General features: G+C 42.1%; 1 long non-coding RNA gene across 1 annotated transcript; it reads right to left on the bottom strand.

The window, feature by feature from the left end:
* Positions 1–23,587: 23,587 nt before the first annotated feature.
* On the bottom strand, positions 23,588–24,978 carry LOC144253971 (uncharacterized). The gene is made up of 2 exons (XR_013343389.1): positions 24,472–24,978; positions 23,588–24,000 (listed from the first exon to the last, which is right to left on the bottom strand). It is a non-coding gene; the product is annotated as an uncharacterized LOC144253971 (long non-coding RNA).
* Positions 24,979–25,441: the final 463 nt, after the last annotated feature.

Genomic DNA, 25,441 nt, shown 5'->3' with positions numbered 1-25,441 from the left:
ATTATAAATATGTGTGTTACAGCTGCCAAGTACAATGCTTCTCTCTGGGATTGGGAGAAGGTTAAAAACCATTTGTTAGGCATTTGGCAAAATAGTAATAATAGCTTGGATATTCTGGAACTTCATCACCATATCCAAGACATTCAAAATAATAGAGTTGATTTTTAAGATCCTTCTTCTTTGGCTAACCAAATATTGAAGGATTTGAATGGATTCAACCCTGGAAATATTCTTAAACACTTGGCCTGGTACATTATTGGATTATTCTCTTTTGTGTTGTAATTATAGGAGTCTTCAGAACAAGAATACAGAAACTCCGAAGAGTGAACCGCCGCCTCATTTTTAAAAAAAGAAAGGGGGAATATGTGGGGAGCCATTCTCACACGTGACTGGGCAACTCCTGGTTTGGGTCTGAGGTGCTCTGGCTAAACTCTGTCGGAGCTTTCCTGGCCCTCTCCTGGTGCAAGAGCCTGTCCGTATGGGGGTGTGACTGACCACTGACCCCGGGGGCCAATCACTGACCCTGACCTTGGACCCTCAACCTTCTCCCCTGAATTCTCCCCTGAATTTCTTGTTCCCCAATAAAAGGCTACTCCCTGGCATGCTCCCTCTCTCTCTTTCCTGCTAGCCCTGAGTAATCCTTGCTGCCCTACCGGGTGGTTCGAGGTGGAAACCAGAGGGGGAGCCATCTCGGACCTGGTCATAGAAAAAGGTAACTGAGTCTCTGTGTTTATTTACGATCTCACTAGTTAACTTTTATGTCAAGAACCTCATTAATGAAACCAGTGCGCTGGTCGCATGGTGGAGGCTTTAAGATCCAGACCATCCTAGGTGCCCCACAACTCCCCCATAGCCTCAGCTGCCACAGGTGGGGCCTCAGGCTCCCTCTGCTGGAATCATCCCCTAACCCAGCATGCACACCACTTTGAGATTATAGTACACATGTGACAGATTCATATGTTTCATTCTGAGTCTTGTTTTTTAAATTACCAAGATTGAGTTACAGAGTTTTAGTAGCTCAAGCAATGGAAGGAGTTCGAAGAGTACAGGGTATCAACTGAGGCTGGTGCCACACACCTGTAATCCCAGTGACTCAGGAGGCTGAGGCAGGAGGATTGCAAGTTTGAAGTCAGCCTCAGCAACTTAATGAGGCCCTAAGTAACTCAGTGAGACCTTGCCTCAAAATTTAAAAATAAAAAAATAAAAAGATTTTTCAGGTGTGGCTCTGATAAACCCAGCCTGATTCCCTCTTAAAATTGGGATCCATCTTGCCACAAAGGCATGAAAAGCTAATTTTGACTTTACTATAAATTACTGCGAATTCTAAACTTGTCTGGAATGCCTGCCCGTGCCTTGGACTCACCCATGCCCGGCTCTCCCTGACCAGATAACAACCCTCCCTGAAACTTTAGTGACACCTCATAAATCTTGGCCTTCCCTGGCCAGATAACAATCCTCTCTGAGGCTCTAATTACCTTCATAAATTCTGATGTCAGAGCCAACAAAAATATAAACCAGCCTTTGCGTTATGCTCATCAGAGTTTTGTTATCTGTAAGTTTCTCAAACCCCGCTTTGTGTAACATTCTGGGCTATAAAGCTCTAAAGCTGTGTTTCTAGAGAGTTGTGGGGCTGTCTTTTGCTCCTGTGGTTTTTGTTGAGAAAGGCAGCCCAGCAGGTTGAAATAATAAGCTTGCTTTAATTTGATTTTAATTGGAGTCAGTGGTCTTTTCTTTGCATTATGGTCTAACAGCTCTCTGGTTAAGGACTCTTAGGTTCAATCCTCTGTACCAAAAATAAAAAAGGAGTGTGTGGTCTCTCTGGGAGCCCATGATCTTTCCTAAAAATCTGAAGGAAAGATCACCTGAAGGAATCAAAATGCTACCATTACATTTTCACATACACAATGGACTGATTGTATCCCTCCAAAGTCACATGTTGAAATCCTAACCCCAAAGCTATGGTGTTAGCAGGTGGAAGACTTTGAGAGGTAATTAGGCCCTGAGGGTGGAGCCCTCACACATGGGACCAGGGTCCTTAGAAGAGAGAGACCCCAAAGAGCTCCCTCACCCTCTTTCCAGCTTGGAAGGACATGGGCAGGAGGCATCTGCGGTCTGGAGTTGAGAGATCCCTCTCCATACAGCCACCCAATCCCACACATCCAGGCTTCAGAACTGTGATGAATAAATTCCTGCTGCTTAGAAACTACACAACCTACTGTATTCTGCTATAGCAACCCAAGAAAAGAGAACACATTAATTTATAATCCCACATTTGAAGCCGTTCCTCAGGCCCTAGGCACTTTGGAAGAAGGCCACTAGCCTTTTTGGGATGTGCCATCCTTCTATGCTTGGAAGGCATGACCTAGGCCTTTTCACTGTTGAAGACAGATCATTTAATTGGTTACTAGTCTATGCCAACGGATAGCTGTGGGGAAAATCATGCCTGATTACAAGACTAAAGGACACCAATACCTTCTCAAGAGTAGGTCACCTAGGCTGTAGGTGGCAGCTCTCAGTGCCACCATCAGAATCCATTGAGCTTGCCCTCAATTTTCCTCTGGAGAATCATCCTGATATGCAGCTCTCAGGCCCTGTACAGAGTGTACTCCACCTGGGCTGCAGGCATGAGGGCACAGGCCCAACAGAACACAGCAATATCCCAATCACAGCATTGGATCAGTGAGATGCTAAGGAGCCAAGCACATGAAAGGGTTCTTGTACCTGGACTTTGAGGAGAGGTGCATTCTCTCCTTTTCACTCAACTTGAACTTGGAGGATGCTGCTCTGGAGCTTCTGGCAATGATCTCACCACAACATAGAGCCCAAGTAAGAAGTCAGGATAGGGAACAGAGCTGAGCTGAGACTGGGTCCTGGTGATATTTGGTCTATACGTCAAGACATTCTCAGTCATGTATTGCTTAACAAGATACTGTAATGCCAAATTCATGGGGCCCCAATAGACCTACAGGACCCGAATCCGATGGAAGCACACAAGAGTCTTTATTGCAAGCTTGAGCCTGGACTCATAACCATTTCAGATGCAGCAGTCCCAATGAGTGAGTCCTGACCCTTAGATCAGTAAGGATTTATAGGTTTTGGGGGGATACTCTATGCGTCACAACATCCCACAGTAAATCATTTTACACCACGGGAAAAGAAAACAACAACTCTTAACATTGATTTGCACATTCACTGGTGGGAACAAGTTGGGTAGGGTGATTGTTTAGTACAAGAGGGGGATTCCTTTGAACTGATTGGTTTAAGCCATGAAGGGTGTACATGCTAAACTACATGGTTTCCCAACATGTTATCTACCACCATAAACTACTGGGGGGTCATCTGGTATCCCAGGTATTTTCCCTGTCTCATGCTGATTGGTGGTTTCTAGGGTGTCGCTATGGGGCCTCACCTAGCCTGACTGAGTCAGGGAGACCTAGCACTGCAGATCTCTCCTGTTATTTGCAGACAAACAACTCAGCAGGGTGGCTATCTGTCTAAGTGCTCTGTGGGGTTTTCCAAGGACAAGGATCACCCCCCCCCTTCCTTGGACAGGCTTTGCTCTGAGGTAGAGGCTGGTTTCTCAAAAATGGACTCACATCAGTTTCTCAATTGCCTGTAGAGAAATGGTGTTACGGGGAACTCTGTTATTGTACAAATGTCACAGAGAACATTCACACAAACCTGTATGGTACTGCCACCTACATATCAAGGCCACATAGAATAGCCTAATGCTCCCAGGCTACACACCTGTACAGTGTGATACTGCACTGAATACTGTAGGCAGCTGTAAAACAGTGGCAACCCATTTGTGTATCTGAACAAACCTAAACATGGAAAATGTACAGTGGAATACTGGGTAATACTAATTTTTAGCTTTATTACAACCTTCTGGGTCTACCACTATTTTTGCATTCTGTCAGTGACCAAAATATTGTTATGCTGTATATGACTACATCTGTCACTAAATTCTTTTTTGCTTACACCAATTTTATCTGGGTCTCTGTCACTTGCAAACAATCAACAAAGACAATCCACAAACTTACACTTTTGTCTTCATTCCTAGACCAGTTTTTTTTTTCACTAGAATTACTTACATAGTACTTGGTCAGTTTTTAGGCTTTATGAATAATGATTGTTAAATTTCAGAAGCATAAAAAATATTTTAAAATGAATAAGCAAATGAACAAACTCAACAAAACACCTCAACATGTTTCTCACAACAGAAGTAATTGTCTAAAATGTGGCTAACCAATCCAACTGAGCGTTGGAAAAACAATGTAAAGGTCATTTGTTACCACGTGAAGTGGCACACACCTGTAATCCTTAGCAACTTGCTGAGGCTGCAGGATTACAAATTTGAGGCCAGTCTCAGCAATTTAGCAAGACCCTGTCTAAATAACAAATAAAAGGGCTGGAGATGAGGCTCAGTGGTAGAGCACCCCTGGTTCAATCCCTGGGAACAACAACAAAATACCATTTGTCTCTGAGGTGCTTCACTCAACTACATATTAAATTTCACAGGCACATGATGCAAAAGGTAAGGAAACCAACTTTAACCATAGAGGTCATAGGTGAGTTTTTCCATACAGCTTTCTAGAGCCCTGGCTTGTTTCACCAGAGTTGAAATTGTGAAATTCTAGATTTCGATTTGCAAGATTACTTCCTAAGCATGAAGCTTAGGGAAGGTGCTTCAGGTGAGTTCAAGTGATTGATTTATGAATTAATTCATGGTCCAAATACTTTCCATACTCATGCTTAATTGAATCTCAGTTTATAGAACAGGAGTTGGCAAACTATGGCTAATAGACCAAAATGGGCCCACTGCCTAATTTTGTAAATGAAGTTATTTTGGAACATGCTCATACTTGGTTTGCACATTCTATGGGGCTGCCCTTGTGCTATAATAGAAGAGAGGAACAGTTCTGACAGGCCCACAGAGGACTTCACAGAAAAAAAAAAAAAGTGCTGATCTCTTCTAGAATACAACTCCAAAAAATGACTTTTTAAAATAGACTTTCCTTTTTTTTCTTTAAAGAAAATTAGTTTTACAGCAAAACTGAGCAAAAAGCACAGAGAGCTCCCATCTATTCCCTGCCCCCACACATCTTCCACTCCACGTCTCCCACCAGGTGGCACATTTGTTACAACTGACCAACCTGCAACATCTCACCATGACCACCCACAATTTGTACTTAACGTTATGATTGCATTTTCTAAAATCACTCAATTTAAAAAGTCTTCAGCACATAATATTTCTCTTTACTTTTTATTAAATAATATACAATGTGGGCCTGATTTCAATAAATGGAACAACTCATATACTTAGGTACTTTAAAAAAAATGTATTTCCTCCTCTTCAACAGGTATCAGTTTCCTTCTGGAACTGCACAGACCACAAGGTTTTCTTTGAGTTCACTCTTGGAGAACACAAGCTGCTCAGCAGGAAATCTTGGTGGGCAATGTGTCATTTATAATTTTGGTCGCTGCTCTTGTGTAATCTTGGTAACTGCTTCTGCTAACCCTTCAGCTTATCTCTGTCTCTACATTTCTAGGCAGTAGAAATGAGACTGAGAACGTTGGAAGGAACTAGAGAAGAAAGTAAGGCCCAGAGAAGGAGGGAAGTTACTTCATCCAGTCGCATTGCCTTGATGAATGACACCAACCAGCTGACCCAAGTCACACCTGGGCATCATCCTTGTTAACGGGACCGCCATGTGCAATTTTTCCCAAGTTCTGCCAAATTCCCCTCCTCAATAATTTCTCATGTGTGTTCCATTCTCTGCCATGGTCAACTGTATTAACCTCATTGAAGCCACCGTCTTCACTCCTTTTGCCAGTCTACGTCAGTTTCCTTATGTCTTACATCATAACCTATTGTCTTCATCCAATTGATTTTAAGCACAGTGGTCTAGATGAACTCTTAAAACACAAATCTGACGGTGTCCTTACCTTTTAAAAACCTCTCTGATTCTCCTGAACTCTAAGCATAGAGTGAAGGTAATCCTTAGCAGGGCCCATAATCATGACTCGTCTCCTCCAAGCCTGGTTGCTCACCACTCCCCCACCCCATGCTGTTTCTGACCAATGGCAATGGGACCCAATCATATCGTCCAAGGTCACTCAGTCCACCCAAGTCACTAAATTGTGCCTCTGGTCTCTTGAGTCAGGTTTTTCTGTAGATACAGGTGGGCTTAACACCCTCGTGCCACTTTCCAAGTCTCTGGCTACAGGACAGCAGGGGATCTCCAAAAGCACAGACCAGGTGCTAGTCTACTGCGTGCCTGGGCTCAGGCCTGACAACAAGAGGTGGCCCATGTGCCAGGCACAAACACTGCCCCCTCCATGGCAGGAGCTGCTGCTAGTGCCACAGGAGAAGGCACAGAACTGGCTTTTCTCAAAAACTTTGGAATTCTTTTACCCACTTCAGAGGGTGGGACAGCTCCTCAGAGAGATGTATGCATTAGTCAAGGAGTTAGAACTCCTTACTTTTTTAGAACTGTATGTGGAAAGCTATTTAATTTTCAGTTGTAGATGGACCTTTACTTTATTTATTTATTTTTATGTAGTGCTGAGGCTCGAACCCAGGGCCTCACCTATGTTAGGCCAGCGCTGTACCACTGAGCCACAACCCCAGCCCCTGGAAATTTATTTTTATTCCAGTCTAATGAGGTCAGAAGATTGTGGGAAGCCATCCATGAAATACCTGAGGACCTTCTCTCTGCATGGAAGCCAGGGAGGGGTAAGCCTGGCATTGGGAACCTCCCGTGGCTCTCCCACGTTGACAGACTGCCCAATGCATGTGACCTTGCCCTCAGCTCTGTTGGAAAAGTTCCTCATAGTGGCACCAGAGATGGTTGTAACCCTTCAGGTACTGAACAGCCCATCTTTATCCTATTTTGGAAAAGAACATTCTATAGAATCTTGTTGATGTCTCCCATGTAAATAAAGCAGGCATGGGCTCCATTTTGTCAGAAGCTTGATCCATCTGGTCAGCTTACCCGTCCTGCCCCCACTTTGAAACTACTTTCTATCTTCTAAGGGTTTTTTCACCGTTCTATTTTTCCTAGCTTTTATTTCTCAGCCATCCCATTCCATGGAGGGGAACCCCATTCCCACCTCCTACATGGGATGTGGGCGGGAGGGGATGACTACCATGAAAAGAGAGTTTATTTCTCACAGTTTCCAAGAAGAGGGGCACCCACACCAGGCGTGCCACATGGGAAACCCCAGAGTTGACCAGGACACAAAAAGATTCTGGGAAAAAAAATGTGGACAAGAGGTTTTGTTTGTGTATTTCATGGAGAGGAATAGGCAAGGCAGGGTGAGCAACCGGGCAGATTGCAGTCTGCATAGGTTGACGGTTCTGAGTACTCTTTAGGGTGGAGGGGTTGTTCCTACCTGGCCCTGGGATGATTAAAGCAGGGAATCTTAGCTCAACAAGAAAAAGGAGGTGGTGGAGGCTGTGGGCTCTGGCTTGTTGGTTTGCACATGAAATGCAACTCACAGGGGAGTCCTCTGCTGCCTCTCAGAATGGGCTGCCCTGGGAAGGCAGACTCTTGCCAGACAGGGAGTTCAAATGCCACTGCATCAGGAATGCAGGGAATATTGACAAAATGATGCTAATGGGTGGGTCTTGAGCTTCTCACCAGAATAGCTCCTGGACATTCTCCCTTTGTCACCATCTCCTTTGCAATGGCCTCAAAAATCCCTTCTTTCAAAACAAGGGCCCAGGGCAAAGGGCAAGGCAGATTTATGGAAGAGAAAAATCAAGAGTGCTAAGCAAAATTTCCCCCCTGGCAGGGGAAGTAATCTGATCTCAGAGCTGAGAAGGAAGAGAGAGTAAGTGCCCAAAACCTAAGAGGAAAATGTTTGCAAACAGCTCCGAGTTTGGGACGGTCACAGAGCTTGAGAGAGGGCACGGTGGCTGGAAATTAGGGTCAACCAAACTGTCCCATGTGGAGCTCAGGCCCTGCACATCTCTCTTAGAGGTTTCTTTTCAGGAAACATGCAGAGGGTGGGGCCCCGGGAGGGAGGGGCATGTAGCTCTGTCACAGACATCCCCTCCAGCCTCGTCCCCCAGGGGACCGAGGTGCATCCAACAGTGGCAAAGCTTTCCTAATTGATAAGTGCAACAGAAAAGTTAATGATCCCCATGGCACCAAGGACATAAATCAGAGCACATGCTGGCCAGGGTGTGGCTGGAGAGAACTTGCAGGAAACCAGGCTTCAGGAGGAAAGGGGGAACAGGTGTCGGAGGAGAACAGGGAGGTTGAGAAGTTTTCTAAACTGAAAAATTTTTTGAGCTAGAATGGAAATCATCACAATGATTAATGAAGGAAAGGAGATTATCTCTTGTCAGAGCAGCAGCTACCCAGGCAAGGGTCTCACTGAAAGGAAAGGACAGGTGTCCAGGGGAGTGAAGGGACAGTGAAGGTCTGCAAGAGGGCAAGCAGGAGAAGGGTTACTTCAACATGCCCCAGCATGTCATAAAACAATTTCTGTTTCTCGAAGGCGTTGCTCTCCATCTCCTGGATAGAAACTATAATCCTCCCTGCACCCCTGCAAGATAACTGAAATACCAGGAAGTAATCAAAAGGAGCTTATCAACTTCTCCTTAGGTGCCTTTAAGAGGAGGAATTCTAGCTTGGCCTGGTGGTACCTGGTACCCACTTGTAATCCCAGCGGCTCTGGAGGCTGAAGCAAATGGATGGCAAGTTGAAAGCCATCCTCAGCAACTTAGTGAGACCCTATATCCAAATAAAAAATAAAAAAGGCTGGGGAGGTGACTCAGTAGATAAGTACTCCAGGGTTCTTTGCCTCACTTCTGTTGGCCCCCAAATTTTAGCTGAACGACCATCACAAGAAGAAGGGAGGAGGATATACCAAGCCAATTGATGGCTCCTTTTGGAAAAATTGTACCACGGATGACACCATCAACAAAAATACCCCAAAACTACCACAATTCGCTGCACCAACAGATAGTTCACAATGCATACAAGTGAGTTCACAATGCATACAAGTGATACATAGTCCAGGCAAGTTCTGCAAGCAGTTCAGTGAGAGCTATTGCAGAAGCTGTAGATTGGTTTTATCTTTGTCTTCACTGGCACTGGGATGAAGATAGGAATTCTGGCAATAATGGCTAAAGAAAAAATTATGTAACATTCCAGAAGGCACTAAAAGAAAACAATTTTCTGAACAATTTACCTTATCTTGAACAGAATTATTAAATATAATGAAAAGGAAAGGTGAAAGTAAACAAACAGATCTGTTAACCTCCTTTTTTGTTCACATATTAAAACAATTCTCAACAGCTGTTTACCCAATTTAAATTAAACCATTTAAATCACATGAATAAAAATTAAAAAAAAAATATTTGGATCCATTTTTCATGAGTGCTCATCATATATGATATATGGACATATGTACATAAAAAACATACAATATAAAACACAAGTGCTCACACATAATATAATACATACAACACATAATAATAGTAAAGGCCTTATAACTTTTTAAAGGTGAAATCTCCATTGCAATGTTTAAAAACTCTATAGTCAAAAAATAGAACTGTTCAGCAAAACATTAACCTAGGTCTCTATGTGCTCAAAAAACAAAATAGAACTTCATGATGTGGGAAAGGGCAATAATAAAATAGATATTGAAAAAAGCATCCTGGTTCTGTCACAGATGTAAGGGGAGCCAAACTGGAGTTCTGGATATCAGCTGTTATGGATTTGAGCCAAATCATCTTCTTTTTGGGCTGTAGAAATCGCTTTAGTTAATCTCTCTGGAATCCAAATCGGCTGCTGTTTTCCTGGTAGAAACACACAAACAGACCCCCAACTCCAGACAATTACTGGGTCAGGACCTTTCCATTGTCCTGTTAGAATATCCTTCCAAAGTACCTTGGGCTTCTGTACATTTTTTGGACACATATGCCTTCCCGCAGCACTAAGTCCAGATGAAACCAAATTTAAAAAGTTGAGAGTAAAAAGGGTTATTTTAAGTTTATCTTTGGGGAATATATACCCCTGCCCAATTCCCTCTTTTGGCTTTAATAAGTACATTTTAATAGTTTGATGAGCTCTTTCAACTATGCCTTGTCCCTGTGGATTGTATGGGATTCCTGTTATATGAGTAATGCCAAATGATGAGCAAAATTGTTTAAAAGAGGTTGAAGTATAACCAGGGGCATTATCTGTTTTTAACTGTTTTGGAACACCCACAGTGGCAAAATTTTGTAAGCAATGAGCTATAATATCTTTAGTTTTTCTCCGGCATGAAGGGAGCCCATCAAAAATCTGGAAGAAGTATCAACTGTAACATGCAAATATTTTAGTTTTCCAAATTCTGGCAAGTGTGTGACGTCCATCTGCCAAATATGCTTAGGTATCAATCTTCTAGGATTGACTCCAAGATTAACTTGTGGTAAAAAGGTCACACAATTTTGACATTGTTTTATTATTTGTCTAGCTTGTTCCTTAGTTATTTTAAAAAGCTTTTGTAAAGTAGTAGCATTGACATGGAACTTTTTATGAAAATTTGTAGCTTCTTCTAGTGTAGAGAAAATATGTATGTCATGTGTAGTTTTATCTGCTAAATCATTGCCCAAACTAAGGGCTCCAGGCAATCCTGTATGTGCCCTGAAATGTCCTACAAAGAACAGATCATTTCTGTCCCAGATTAGACTTTGTATAGTGGAAAGCAAAGAGAAAACAGTAGAGGAAGGGGAAATCCTACCAGCATCTTCAAGGGATACTATAGCATTAACTATATACTGACTATCAGAAAATAAATTAAATACAGAATCTTTAAACATCACAAAAGCTTGTAATACTGCATTAAGCTCTACCTTTTGAGCTGATTATTTGGATACTACAAATGTAAAAGTTTGATCAGGGGTAACTATTTCTGCTGTACCATTATTTGACCCATCAGTGAATATATTTGGAGCATTCATGGTAGGTGTTTTTCTTGTCATTTTTGGAAAAATTACAGGATGCGATGACCAAAAAGACAATAAAGGATTAGATGGTAAGTGGTTATCAAATGAAACATTAGATTTGCACATGATTATTGCCCAAGTATTTAACTCATTAGCTAACTCATCCATTTGATTCATAGTATATGGAGTAATAATTTTATTTTATTTTTTTTTCCCCCAGAAGATTTTATCCATTTTAATTTTATTTTTGTGATTTATGCAGAGTACTTTATTTGGAAATACTTTTTTATTTGTTTTTATTTTTTTATCTTTTTTTTTTATTGGTCGTTCATAACATTACATAGTTCTTAATACATCATATTACACGGTTTGATTCAAGTGGATTATGAACTCCCGCTTTTACCCCGTATACAAATTGCTGTATCACATCAGTTACCCTTCCATTGATTGACATATTGCCTTTCTAGTGTCTGATGTATTCTGCTGTCTGTCCTATTGTCTACTATCCCCCCTCCCCTCCCCTCCCCTCCCCTCCCCTCCCCTTTTCTCTCTCTACCCCTTCTACTGTAAATCATTTCTTCCATTTGTATTCTCTTGTCTTACCCCTCCTTTCCTCTTATATGACATTTTGTATAACCCTGAGGATCGCCTTCCATTTCCATGCAATTTCCCTTCTCACTCCCTTTCCCTCCCACCTCTCATCCCTGTTTACTGTAAATATTCTTCTCAAGCTCTTCGTCCCTACCCTGTCCTGGTTTACACCCCTTATATCAAAGGAGTCATTTGGTATTTGTTTTTTAAAGATTGACTAGCTTCACTTAGCATAATCTGCTCTAATGCCATCCATTTCCCTCCAAATTCTATGATTTTGTCATTTTTTAATGCAGAGTAATACTCCATAGTGTATAAATGCCACATTTTTTTATCCATTCATCTATTGAAGGGCATCTAGGCTGGTTCCACAGTCTTGCTATCATGAATTGAGCTGCTATGAACATCGATGTAGCAGTGTCCCTGTAGCATGCTCTTGTTAGGGCTTTAGGGAATAGACCGAGAAGGGGAATAGCTGGGTCAAATGGTGGTTCCATTCCCAGCTTTCCGAGAAATCTCCATACTGCTTTCCAAATTGGCTGCACCAATTTGCAGTCCCACCAGCAATGAACAAGAGTGCCCTTTTCCCCGCATCCTCTCCAGCACTTATTGTTGTTTGACTTCCTAATGGCTGCCAGTCTTACTGGAGTGAGATGGTATCTTAGGGTAGTTTTGATTTGCATTTCTCTGACTGCTAGCGATGGTGAGCATTGTTTCATGTACTTGTTGATTGATTGTATGACCTCCTCTGAGAAGTATCTGTTCAGGTCCTTGGCCCATTTATTGATTGGGTTATTTGTTATCTTATTGTCTAATTTCTTGAGTTCTTTGTATATTCTGGTTATTAGGGCTCTATCTGAAGTGTGTGGAGTAAAGATTTGTTCCCAGGATGTAGGCTCCCTGTTTATCTCTCTTATTGTTTCTTTTGCTGAGAAAAAACTTTTTAGTTTGAGTAAGTCCCATTTGTTGATTCTATTTGTTAACTCTAGCGCTATGGGTGTCCTATTGAGGAATTTGGAGCCTGATCCCACAGCGTGTAGATCATAACCAACTTTTTCTTCTATCAGATGCCATGTCTCTGATTTAATATCAAGCTCCTTGATCCATTTTGAGTTAACTTTTGTGCATGGTGAGAGAAAGGGATTCAGATTCATTTTGGTGCAAATGGATTTCCAGTTTTCCCAGCACCATTTGTTGAAGATGCTATCCTTCCTCCATTGCATGCTTTTAGCCCCTTTATCAAATATAAGATAGTTGTAGTTTTGTGGATTGGTTACTGTGTCCTCTATTCTGTACCATTGGTCCACCCGCCTGTTTTGGTACCAGTACCATGCTGTTTTTGTTACTATTGCTCTGTAGTATAGTTTGAAGTCTGGTATCGCTATACCGCCTGATTCACACTTCCTGCTTAGTATTGTTTTTGCTATTCTGGGTCTTTTATTATTCCATATGAATTTCATGATTCTTTTATCTATTTCTACAAGATATGCTGTTGGGATTTTGATTGGCATTGCATTGAACTTATAGAGAACTTTTGGTAATATCGCCATTTTGATGATGTTAGTTCTGCCTATCCATGAGCAGGGTATGTTTTTCCATCTTCTAAGGTCTTCTTCTATGTCTTTCTTTAGGGTTCTGTAATTTTCATTGTATAAATCTTTCACCTCTTTTGTTAGGTTGATTCCCAAGTATTTTATTTTTTGGGGGGATATTGTGAATGGAGTAGTTGTCCTCATTTCCGTTTCAGAGGATTTGTCGCTGATATACAGGAATGCCTTTGATTTATGCGTGTTGATCTTATATCCTGCCACTTTGCTGAATTCATTTATTAGCTCTAATAGCTTCTTTGTAGACCCTTTTGGGTCTGCTAGGTATAGAATCATATCATCTGCAAATAGTGATAATTTAAGTTCTTCTTTTCCTATTTTTATGCCTTTAATTTCTTTTGACTGTCTAATTGCTCTGGCCAGTGTTTTCGAGGACTATGTTGAACAGAAGTGGTGAGAGAGGGCATCCCTGTCTTGTACCAGATCTTAGAGGGAATGCCTTCAATTTTTCTCCATTCAGAATGATGCTGGCCTGTGGCTTATCATAGATTGCTTTTACAATGTTGAGGTATGATCCTGTTATCCCTAATTTTTCTAGTGTTTTGAACATAAAGGGATGCTGTACTTTGTCGAATGCTTTTTCTGCATCTATTGAGATGATCATATGGTTCTTATTTTTAAGTCTATTGATGTGGTGAATAACATTTATTGATTTCCGTATATTAAACCAGCCTTGCATCCCAGGGATGAATCCTACTTGATCATGATGTATAATTTTTTTGATATGTATTTGAATCCGATCGCCAGAATTTTATTGAGGATTTTTGCGTCAAGGTTCATTAGAGATATTGGTCTGTAGTTTTCCTTCTTTGATGTGTCTTTGTCTGGTTTCGGAATCAGGGTGATGTTGGCCTCGTAGAATGAATTTGGAAGTTCTCCCTCTTTTTCTATTTCCTGAAATAGCTTGAAAAGTATTGGTGTTAGTTCCTCTTTAAAGGTTGTGTAAAACTCTGCTGTATACCCATCCGGTCCTGGGCTTTTCTTAGTTGGTAGTCTTTTGATGGTTTCTTCTACTTCCTCTATTGTTATTGGTCTGTTTAGGTTGTCTATATCCTCCTGGCTCAATCTGGGCAGATCATAGGACTCAAGGAATTTATCTATGCCTTCACTATCTTCTATTTTATTGGAGTATAGGGATTCAAAATAATTTCTGATTATCTTCTGTATTTCTGAAGTGTCTGTTGTGATATTGCCTTTTTCATCCCGTATGATAGTAATTTGGGTTCTCTCTCTTCTTCTCTTCATTAGCATGGCTAAGGGTCTGTCAATTTTATGTATTTTTTCAAAGAACCAGCTTTTAGTTTTGTCAATTTTTTCAATTGTTTCTTTTGTTTCAATTTCATTAATTTCAGCTCTGATTTTAATTATTTCTTGCCTTCTACTTCTTTTGCTGTTGTTTTGCTCTTCTTTTTCTAGGATTTTGAGATGAAGTATGAGATCATTTATTTGTTGGTTTTTTCTTTTTTTGAGGAATGAACTCCAAGCAATGAATTTTCCTCTTAGAACTGCTTTCAATGTGTCCCATAGATTCCGATATGTTGTGTCTGTGTTTTCATTTAACTCTAGGAATTTTTTAATTTCCTCCTTGATGTCTTCTAAAACCCATTGATCACTCAGCAACCTATTGTTCATTCTCCAGGTGATGCTTGCTTTTTCCTTTCTTCTTTTATCATTGATTTTCAGTTTCATTCCATTATGATCAGATAAGATGCATGGTATTATCTCTACCCCTTTGTATTGTCTAAGAGTTGCCCTGTGACATAGTATATGGTCTATTTTTGAGAAGGTTCCATGTGCTGCTGAGAAAAAAGTGTAGCTACTTGATGTTGGGTGGTATAGTCTATATATGTCAATTAAGTCTAGGTTGTTAATTGTGTTATTGAGTTCTATAGTTTCCTTATTTAACTTTTGTTTGGAAGATCTGTCCAGTGGTGAGAGAGGTGTGTTGAAGTCTCCCATGATTATTGTATGTTGGTCTATTAGACTCTTGAACTTGAGAAGAGTTTGCTTGATGAACACAGCTGCACCATTATTTGGGGCATATATATTTATGATTGTTATGTCTTGTTGGTGTATGGTTCCCTTGAGCAGTATGAAGTGTCCTTCTATATCCCTTTTGATTAGCTTTGGCTTGAAATCTATTTTATTAGATATGAGTATGGACACTCCTGCTTGTTTCCGCGGTCCATATGAGTGATATGATTTTTCCCAACCTTTCACCTTCAGTCTATGTATATCTTTTCCTATCAAATGCGTCTCCTGTAGACAGCATATTGTTGGGTCTTGTTTTTTGATCCATTCTACTAGCCTGTGTCTCTTAATTGGTGAGTTTAAGCCATTAACATTTAGGGTTATTATTGAGATATGGTTTGTTCTTCTATCCATATTTGTTTATTGATGTTACTAAACCTGATTTGTTATCCTCTTTGACTACTTTCCCCCCTTTACTGTCCTATCTCCCATTGTTGGTTTTCAATGTTATTTTCCATTTCCTCTTCCTGTAATGTTTTGCCAAGGATTTTTTGAAGAGATGGTTTTCTAGCTGCGAATTCTTTTAACTTTTGTTTATTGTGGAAGGTTTTAATTTCATCTTCTAACCTGAAGCTTAATTTCGCCGGATACACGATTCTTGGTTGGAGCCCATTGTCTTTCAGTGTTTGAAATATGTTATTCCAGGATCTTCTAGCTTTCAGAGTCTGTGTTGAGAGATCAGCTGTTATCCTGATTGGTTTACCCCTAAATGTAATCTGCTTTCTTTCTCTTGCAGCTTTTAAAATTCTCTCCTTATTCTGTATGTTGGACATCTTCATTATAATGTGTCTAGTTGTGGATCTCTTATGATTTTGCACATTCGGCGTCCTGTAGGCTTCTAGGATTTGGGATTCTGTCTCAATCTTCAATTCTGGGAAGTTTTCTCGTATTATTTCACTGAATAGACTGTTTATTCATTTGGAATGGAGCTCTGTGCCTTCCTGTATCCCAATGACTCTTAAATTTGGTCTTTTGATATTGTCCCATAATTCTTGGATGTTCTGCTCATGGTTTCTTAGCAGACTTGCTGAGCTGTCTATGTTCTTTTCCAGTTGAAATACTTTGTCTTCATTGTCTGATGTTCTCTCTTCCAAGTGATCTACTCTGCTGGTAGTATTCTCAATTGAGTTTTTAAGTTGGTTAATTGTTTCCTGCATTTCTAGAATTTCAATTTGTTTGTTTTTTATTACCTCTATCTCCCTGTGAAATTGATCTTTTACTTCCTGGATTTGTTTGTCAATGTGATCTTTCATTGTCTGATTTTGCTGTCTCATGTCTTCCTTGAGACTCCAGATCATCTGAAGCATATATATCCTGAACTCTTTATCTGATATTCCATCCGTTGCAGCTATTACCTCTTCTAAAGTTGAGTTGACCTGCATTGCTTGTGGTCCTTTCTTTCCTTGTCTTTTCATACTGCTCGCGTTTCTTTCTGCTTGGTGCAACTGTTGTGTTTTGAAATTTACCCCCTATTTATTTATGTAGCTCTTGTATACTTGAAAAGTCTCCCTTGCAGGTGCGGGCGGCGGCTGTGCCCCTACTCCAATTGGGGTGACGTGTCTACCACGCTGGCGGCTCTCTGGGCCTGTTCCGGGAGTGGAAGGCGGCTCTGCTCTGTCCCTATTCCAATTGGGGTGTCGTGACTACAATGCTGGCAGGTCGCTGGGCCTGTTCCGGGCGTGGGCGGTGGGCTTGGCTGGCGGGATTCCACCTAATGGCAGTCCCTAACCTCCCTGCTTGCTAATTAATGGCTTCTCTGAGGCGCCACGCCTTCTGTAGCTGCGGGGCAGGCCGCGCGAATCGGTTGGCCTGGATCTCCGGGGTCCTGCTGCTGGCTGTTTTGATGTTGCAAGCTGTTGGAGAGTGGTGGTGTATTCTTCAGCTTTCCCGGATGGTGGCCGCTGACTGCCTGGATGGAGTGTCCGCTGTGGGGGATGGGACTGTACTGCTTCCTTCCCCTTCTGAGATCCCGTGCTCGGCCCAAGGGTCCGTGTGGGCTTGGCTGGTGGGATTCCACCTAATGGCCTTCCCTAACCTCCCTGCTTGCTAATTAATGGCTTCACTGAGGCGCCACGCCTTCTGTAGCCGCAGGGCAGGCCACGCGAATCAGTTGGTCTGGATCTCCGGGGCCCTGCTGCAGGCTGCTGGGATCCCTGACACTCTATCACTTTGATTTTTTCTGGAGTAATAATTTTATTGGGAGAAATTCCAAACACTCCCTTTGCTGCTTTTATTCCTTTGAGTATTAATTGTCCTACAGCCTCAGGATAGCTAGTAAGAATAGTGTTAGGAGAATAAGATAAATGTATCCATAATAATGGACCTTCTTGAAAATATTCCTGTAGGAATATTTTTTGTTGGTAGTACAATAAATAATAAAGGCAAACTTATATCAATTCTATCCAAATGCATATTTTCCATATATGTTTCAATGATTTTTAATGCCTTTCTTGCTTCAGGCATTAACATTCGGGGTGAATTTAGATCTGATGGACCTTTTAGGATATCAAATAAAGGGCCCAACTCTCCTGTTGGTATACCTAGATAAGGCCTTATCCAATTTATGTTTCCTAGTAACTTTTGAAATTCGTTAAGTGATTTGAGTTGATCTACTCATATTTGAATTTTTGTTGGACAGACCATGATTGAGGATAATAGAACACCTAAATAATTAATTGGAAAATTTAGTTGTACTTTATCTATTCCTATCTCTAGATTATAATTTTTTTAATAAGTTTGTAATGTGGCATAACATTCTAGCAATGTGTTTTTAGCTTTGTGTGCTAACAATACATCATCCATATAGTGAAATATTTGTAGTTCAGTATTTTGATTTCTAAGTGGCTGGATTACTTTCTTAACATAAATTTGTCACATAGTTGGGCTGTTATCCATCCCTTGAGGGAGTACTTTCCATTCATATCTCTGATCAGGACCTTCTTGATTCAGTGCAGAGATAGTAAATGCAAAACGTGGACTATCCTCAGGATGAATTGGAATTAAAAAAAAAAACAATCTTTAATATCTATAACTAAAACATACATAGTTTTTGGCAAAGCAGACAATTGAGGAATCCCTGATTGAGCAGGTCCCATAATAACCATCTCATTATTAATGGCTCTTAAATCTTGCAATAATCTCCATTTACCAGATTTCTTTTTGATGACAAAAATGGGAGTATAATGGGGAGATACAGAAGGTTGTATATGTCCTTCCGCTAATTGTTGTTTGACCAGGTCATGGGCTGCTTGCATCTTTTCTTTAGTCAGGCGCCACTGAGGAACCCATACTGGTCTCTCTGACTTCCAAGTAATTTTGATTGTCTCAGTGGCCCTTTCTGAAAATCCAACCCCTGTCTGTCTGTTCCTTGATCTATTTGTATTGATGCTGCTATACCTTGGTATTGCTTTTCTAATCTTTTTTCTTTCCTAAAACCTTATCTAGTCATAATAGTGGGTGCATTTTGGTTAATGTTATTTGTTAATGTCAAACCTAATTGATCTAGGACATCTCGTCCCCATAAATTTACGGTAAGATGATCCAATACATATGACTGTATAGTTCATTCACATCCTTCAGGATCCTTCCAATCTAATACCATTGCACTTCTATGGGGATTAGTCGCCACTCCTAGGCCTCAAAGCGTTTGAGTGGCTTGTTGTAATGGCCAATGTTTTGGCCATTCTTGATGAGAGATGATGCTAAGATCTATCCAGTAGCCCATTAAATTCATGTCCTTGAATATTTAGTTTTAACATGGGGCGAGAATCTAAATTTAAAGACAGCATAGCCCAATCTACACCTGTGGAGTCTAATCCCCTGGAACCTCTTTCTATAGTACGACTGGAAAATTTATCATTTAGGCTGGTATTATTAGTAACTGTGCTATTCTATCTCATGGTAAAATTATTGATATACCCTTCGGAGAACTGGCTATAATTTTTATTTCACCTTCATAATCGGGATCAATTACCCCAGGACTTATCATAAGTCCTTTTAGAGTAGAAGAGCTGCGTCCCAATAATAAGCCTACTGTTCCTTTGGGAAGATGTCCTTTTACTCCTGTGGGAATGATTTGATCTCCCATCTCTGGAGTGAGTATTGCTCTGGCAGAGGCGCAGATGTCCAACCCTGCACTCCCTCTGGTTTGTCTGATGAGGGATCTGATGGAAAATGTGTCCTGGGCACTACCCTTTTGGGGTTGCTGGGTTCCTCCAGGGCTCTGTATATTTGTGGTTTTGGGCCCTGGATCATTGGGCCCCCCTGTCCATTTTTTTTGCATGGAGCCTGATGCCTTTCTCCATGATATCATGGATAAACACCTGGTCCTTGTTCGTTTTTTGATAATGGAGTACCCTCTATGGTGGTTTGAGAACTGCATTCATTAGCCCAATATCTCCCTCTACGGCATCGTGGGCAAATACCCGGTATTCTACTCCTTTGATACCTAGTTTTGTTAAACCATCTTCCTATGGGGCAATTCCTTTTAAAATGTCCTGTTTGTTCACAATTGTACCATGTTCTTGGCCTGGCCTCTAAAGCCTGTTGTACTGCAGCTGCCATGACTAGCTCTTGTTCATTAATGACTCTACATAATTTAATATATGTGTTTAAATCTTCATGTTTCCGTGGTCTAAAGACTTCTCTGCACCAACGATTTGCTTGCTCATAAGCCAGTTTTGTTATTAATGGCATTGCTTGTTCCGTATTCCCAAAATCTCTGGTAGCTGTTTGAATAAGCCTATCTGCAAATTCAGAGTAAGATTCATTAACTCCTTGTATTACCTTAGATAATTGACCTTGTAAACCTCCATGTCCTTGTAAAGTCTTCCATGCCCTAATCACTTCTGCAGCAATTCTTGCGTATACACCAGGATCATATGCAATTTGTTGCTGCTGATCCTCATAAGGTCCCTTTCCTAACAACATATCTAGATTTCTCTGAGGATAACCAGCTGCTGCATTTTGCCCAGCAGTCTCCTTGCAAAATTCCTCATTGGCAACCTTCCATAACAGGTATTGTCCTCCATTTAGCACAGCTTTACACATATTAGCCTAATCTGATGGTGTCGTGTTCAAGTTGTTAATGGATTCGACCAAGCTTACAGTGAAGTGTGCTTAAAGACCATAGGTTGTTACAGCCACTTTTAGCTGCTTCACTCTTTTGAAATATAAAGCATGATGAATTCACTGCCCTCCTGCCTCAAATACAGGGCAGGATCCTGTCTCAGGATCCCAACTATCAACTTCGAGGGTTGGGAGCCTCCCAGCATATGGAGGTGGCGCTGTTGGTTGGACACTTACACCCTCTGGTGATAGAAAGGTGTTAGTAGCAGGTTCCTGTTGTAACTTTTCCTCTGATGGCTTTTTCTTCTCTAAACTTTCTTTCTCTGTCTGACTAGTTTGAGAGACCTTCTGTTTTACTTGAATCTTTTCCTCTGTCTGACTAACTTGAGAGACCTTCTCTTTTACTTGAATCTTTTCCTCTGTCTGACTAACTTGAGAGACCTTCTTTTTTACTTGAATCAATATGTCTTCTTCTTCCTCTACCATTATCTGAACTGAAGGCTTTGGACTAAGCAAACAAGATATGAATGTCCACAATGGCAATGTGCCAACTGGCAGATTCCCTGGGCTTTTCTTTTCTATTCTTTTTAAATCTTCACCATGATGGTTCCATTGTGATATATTTAACAACTCCTCCTTAAAAAGCCATGGGCTACATTTTGTATTGTATCAATGTATGCCCTGACTGTTCTTGATTTTACTGGGATGCTTCCTTCCTCTAACAATTTACTTAACACTCTTTCGGTTTGTTTTACTAATTTCTGATCCCATATTTCTACTATAATACAACCCAACAATATAACACCAAACAAAACCGAGACAGAATGAAATAAAAATGGAACAACAAAAAATCATTATAGCCTTTCTATACTCCTGAAATGTCCATCCGTCCTTTCTCCATATCTGTTCCTCAGACGCAAATAGTTTTTCCTCATATGTGAGTGGTTTTTCTTCCATCTCACTCATCTCCAGGGATTGAAATATCCATCTGTCCTTTCTCCCTATGTGTTCCTCAGACACAAATAATTTTTCCTCAGATGTGAGCGGTTTTTTCTTCCATCTCACTCATCTCCAGGACAGGCAACTTAAAACAAAAGTGAAGCAAAACAAAAGAAGAATCTTAAAATGGCTACCCATCCTCTTGCCCTGCCCTCAGGGGCGAGCAGTTTACCTTATCACTTACCCTCAGTCATTCCCTGCAGCTCACCAAATGCCGTAGTCTGGCTGGGCACAGTTCAGGAGCCAATTCTCAAAAGAAACGCACTTTATTTTTAGAACCACACATGCCAAACAAAACAGCTCCTCAGAAAAAACCTTCAGAGCCCAACTGCCACCACCGGCTTCCCACAAGTCTCTCCCCCTCCCCCATTCCTCCTGCTCTTGAGGCCGATTGGCTGGGTCTCATGGGTGGAGCCAAAATGTCCCCTAATGAGCAGCTCCGTGGTCTGAAAGGGCAGGGAAACAGCCCAATAAGCATCACCGCAGAGGAGCCAATCAGCTAGAAGTTGCTAGGGCCGCTGTGAGCCAGTCATCAGCTGGCAGTCTGAAAGGGCAGGGAAATAGCTCAATGAGCATCACCGCAGAGGAGCCAATCAGCTACAAGTTGCTGGGCTGCTGTGAGCCAATCATCAGCTGGCAATCTGAAAGTTTGCTGGGGCCCCTTCGGCTGTGGCTCTCAACATGCAAATTTGCTAAGTTCCCTTTTGAATTCAGTCATATGCTTGTGGATTCTTGGGATTTTCCACATTGTCACATTGTCTGAAAATAAAGATATTTTTATTTCTTCCTTTCCAATATGTATACCTTTTACTTTTTTCCTGCCTTATTAGACTAGCTAATATCACTAATATGATTTTTTAATATATGTGTGTGTGTTTGTGTGTGTGTGTGTGTGTGTAGACACACATATAAAAAGAGAGTTTTTATTTACAAAATATTGCTAAGATTTTGAGTTTCATGTCTGCTGGGAATATTTGTCTACAGGTCTACAGTATTACTAACTTGTGTCTGTTTTCTTCCCCAGTCTGGTCTCAAATAGTTTTCCTCAGAATGACTCCTCCACCTGGTGCCCAATTGAATCAGTCAGAAAGGATGCTGAGGAAGAAGAAAAGGAGGAAGAGGAAGACCAAGAAGAGGAGGAGGAAGAGGAAGAAGAGGAAGAGGAGAAAAAAATTGATCTCTTACATTCCTCTGCCACTATGTCGCCAGACCTCCTGGAGTTTGAACGGTGTGAACAGCTGGGTGGGGTGATGTTTGGACACACACAGAGCTCCTGTGGGGAATGGGACAGAAACTCCAACTGGAGTATGCTGTATCCTCAATGCATGCTCAGATCAGCTTGAATTATGGGAGGGGCTTTCTTCTCAGTACTTTTTTGTGTTTTCCAAATTTTTCAACAGTGAATGTGTATTATTTCTGATGGTAAATAATCAGGAGAAACGATTATTTAAAATGAAGTAAAATTCACATTGTAAATGATGTGAAAATATACAAAAATGTGTCAAGAGGACAATAACCATGTAGGAGGGGCTGGGGTTGGGCTTGGTCTGAGGGGTAGACACATAGTCTGGAAGCTATAAATGAAGAGCAAATACAATGTTTTTTACTTAGACTGGGTGTTTATTTGGGGCACTAGGGGGGGCTTGTTGATAGTGATTATGAGGGATAAGTTCCCCCTCCCTGTACCCCACAACACTCTACGTGTCCCCTTTCAACCTCATATCTGGTCTTAACAGAGATAAAGGTGGAGGCTGGCTGGTTCAGACTTCCTTTGACACAGCCTCCTCCACAGACCCAAGACCCCTCAGTAGCCTTATTGGCCTCCAGAGGCACAAGAGAAGGAGACTCAGTCCACAGCTGAGCCTGACTTAAGGACCCCAGATTAAAGCAGCAGTCTATCAAGCCTGCACATTGATGGCCTCCTAATTAGAATTGGGGGGGATGGGAATTGAGCAGCCACACCTCTCACCTAATTGTGAGCACAGCTGGGGGGACCTGGGGCGGCCCCCGAGCACAAATCTCTGTCCTTGGTCCCCAAGGTGCCTTCTGCTCCCCAACAGCCACTTCTGCCCTGCAGGGCTCCGGGTAGAGGCTTGAGGCAAAGCGCCATGCACCCCCAGCGTGGCCCGGGCATGGTTCCTTGGCCTCTGCAGGGACAGACTCCTGAGAGGCAGCACCACTCCTCTTCGAGGTATTTCAACTTTTACAAGCAGAAGATGGACCTCCTGACAGGGAATGGCATCGTCTCCTCGCAGGAGGTGATGCTCCCCATCGTCTTCACGGCCATCTCCCACCTGTGCTGCACCAAAATAGCCGGGGGTGATGAACAACTTGTGTACATTGATACAGCATGAGTGGGAGCCATTTATTGTAGGACAGGAGTGGTATATATACATTCCACACAGCTTATCTTAATTAACATAAAATAGATACAGCAGTCAAGCAATAAGGAATCTCCACACTTAATGGCTCCATTGCCATTACTTCATAAACCACTCCCTCTGGAAAAATGCCAGGCACCATGCAGACTTCTTTACAGACTCTAACACTGTGGCCATCTCCCACCTGTGGCAGATGCTCTCCGAGGAGAGGAAGGCCATCCTCCTGCAGACCTGGGCACAGAAGCATGGCGGCCTCCCGGGCCTCTCAGTGGCCTGCCAGGAGCCTGTGGGTGCCGAGGGCAGTGTGAAGGACAGCGGAGTAGACAGCCAGGGGACCAGCTGTTCACTCGTCTCCACCCCGGAGGAGGTAAGCAACCTGTGGGATAGCGGAGGACACAGAGAAACCACTGTCACCATCCACCCAGGGTTTGCTTGGTCATTTTGCAAGCTTTTGCAGGTGGCACCACAGGCTTCTAATTTTCTCAGCATAATCTCCACGATCACCAAACAGTATTTCTTGTTAGTGTCCTGGCCTTTCCATAAGATTGCAGAGGGGAAGGTTAAATCCTGTGGGAATCTTTCGGCTGCCAATGACTTGATTATTAAACTATGAAAAGCTAGCAGGTGGCCTGTAATCCCAGTGGCTTGGAGACTGAGGCAGGAGGATCCCAAGTTCAAAGCCAGCCTCAGAAATTTAGTGAGGTGCTGAGCAACTTAGGGAGCTCCTGCCTCAAAAATAAAATAAAAAGGGCTCAGTGGTAAAGTGTCTCTGAGTTTAATCCCCAGTGCAAAAAACCAACCAAACAACAACAACAACAACAAAAACATGAAGAAATGCACAACTCACGTCAGGGAGGTCACTGTTAGTTGAGCTGCTCAGTGGTGTCCCCTTTTTTCTCTCGTGCTACAGTCTGGCTGGGCAGAATTCAGGAGCCACTGTCAAAAGAAATGAACTTTATTTTTAGAACACACACACTGCACCACACAGCTCTTCAGGAATTCCCTCAGAGCCCAACTACCACCACCAGCTTCCCACAAGCCTCTCAACCTCCCCCACTCCTCCTGCTCTTGAGGGTGATTGGCTGGGTCGGATGGGCAGAGCCAAAAAAAAGTCCCCCAATGAGCAGCTCTGTGGTCTTAAAGGGCGGGAAAACAGCCCAATGAGCATCACCGCAGAGGAACCAATCAGTTGGCAGCTAGAAGTTTGCTGGGGCCACTGTGAGCCAATCATCAGCTGGCAGCTGGTTGCTGGCAGCTGGAAGTTTGCTGGGGCCCCTTTGGCTGTGGCTCTCAACATCTCCCCCTCTCTTTTAAACAACAAGCATGTGGCTTAGGGACCCTGCCTGCCTTAAGTTGTCCAATACTACATATGGTTTTTACCCGTCATCAGATGAGCTGACCTCAAGGTGTCAGCATCCTGTCTTAGGTTGGTACCATTGCAATTGGATCTTACCCGTCATTTCTACTGGTCCACCATACAGCCACACCTATGGATAGGTCTTTGTACCACTGGGGAAGGTGAGGTTCTTTGTCTCACCTCTGTTGGCCCCCAAATTTTAGCTGAACGACCATCTCAAGCAGAAGGGAGGAAGATACACCAAGCCAATTGATGGCTTCTTTTGGAAAAATTGTACCACCGATGACACCATCAGCAAAAATACCCCAACACTACCACAAGTCACTGTACCAACAGATAGTTCACAATGCATACAAGTGATACATAGTCAAGGGAAGTTCTGCAAGCAGTTCAGTGAGAGCTATTGCACAAGCTGTAGATTGGTTTTATCTTTGTCTTCACCGGCACTGGGATGAAGATA

The sequence above is a fragment of the Urocitellus parryii genome, chromosome 3 (assembly GCF_045843805.1).
Source record: "Urocitellus parryii isolate mUroPar1 chromosome 3, mUroPar1.hap1, whole genome shotgun sequence".
NCBI lineage: Eukaryota > Metazoa > Chordata > Mammalia > Rodentia > Sciuridae > Urocitellus > Urocitellus parryii.
Note: the sequence above shows the minus strand (reverse complement) of the source record. Positions and strands in the feature narration are given on the sequence as shown.